Source organism: Echinops telfairi, unplaced genomic scaffold, assembly GCF_000313985.2.
Source record: "Echinops telfairi isolate 266 unplaced genomic scaffold, ASM31398v2 ScPeMD7_1;HRSCAF=3_0, whole genome shotgun sequence".
Taxonomy (NCBI): domain Eukaryota; kingdom Metazoa; phylum Chordata; class Mammalia; order Afrosoricida; family Tenrecidae; genus Echinops; species Echinops telfairi.
In genome coordinates, this window is record NW_022103896.1 from 947,018 (window position 1) to 948,483 (window position 1,466).

The window sequence follows — 1,466 nt, forward strand, 5'->3', positions numbered from 1 at the left end:
GGGGCAAGGTTTGAATGCAGGAAGCATGAAGGGAAAATAGATGGGGAAATGGGGCTGATTTTCGTTGAAGAGGTCGGTGCTCAACAATGTCCAGAGGTAGCATAGTCAAGAACCAATGGTGGGAGCTGATGTCAAGTCCAAGAAGGAAGAGAATGTGCTCAAACTGACTGTGGCAGCAACTCTACAATACTGCTGGGTGTGATTGAACTATGGAACAATAAACCTTTATTAGCTTCTGGGGGGAAAACCAAAACCTAATGGTGTGAAGAAAGGATCCCAGACGCACTGAAGGCATAAGAAAAGGAGGCTGGCGGTGGGCTCCAGAATGTGACGGGACAGCAATCGAAAAGTTTCTACAAACAGATGCAAAGCAAGAAGCACTCCCCCCCCCCGCTCACTTGGACTATTGGACAAGGCACTTCATTTGCCCCTCTGCGTATTTAATACCTACCTGTCGGTCAGTTTGTCATACTATGGTGGGAGTTATGCCACTGGTATTTCAAGCACTAGTAGGGTTACCCATGGTGAGGGTTCAGTGAGGCATCTAAATGACAAGGACTTGGCACTGTACTTTAGAAAACCAGTCAGAAGACATTTTATAGTCACTTTCTGTTAGAATGCCAGAAGATGCCCCCACACCAGGGCAGAACACGAAGGAGCACAGCAACGAAGTCCCCGAGGAACCCCAAACAGACTTCAGACTCAGAGGGCGGGGCTTGGCACTGCATCAGACTCGATCAGAAAACGTACATAAGGGTCAGCAGACAGACCTGGAACTATTTATAGGCCCTTTCTTTTTCTTTTTTATGCCTGTCTCTGAAAACAATAGGACTGATGGTTCTGGGGGAACAGAGGAGAGGGGTAGGTGGGAGAAAGGGAGGGGGTAGTCAACAAACCTAGGGACAAGAGAACAAGTGATCTAAAATCAGATGGCAAGGAGGGCGTAGAACCCCTGGTGGGGTTTGATCAAGTGCAATTAGCCAAGAGGGCCAAATGAAGGTCAAAAATGATAGTGGGACAGGAGGAAAGTAATAGGAAATACAGGAAATAACTAGGAAGTAAAGGGCATATATAGAGGTCTACATACAGGCATGTATATATGTAAATATATTTATATATAACAATGGGGAAATAGATCTGTGTACATATAGTTTTAGGTTTAATATTAAGGTAGCAGATGGACATTGGGCCTCTACTCAAGTACTCCCTCAATGCAAGAATGCTTTTTTCTAATAACTTGGCATTCCGTGATGCTCACCTTCCCAACACAATTGCTGAAGACAAAATGGGTGCATAAGCAAATATGGTGAAGGAAGCTGATGGCGCCCGACTATTAGCAGATATAGCGTCTGGGGTCTTAAAGCCTTAAAGTTAATCGAGCGATCATCTAGCAGGGAAGCAACAAAGTCCACATGGAAGAAGCACACCAACCTGTGTGATCACGAGGTGTAGAAGAGATCAGGTTA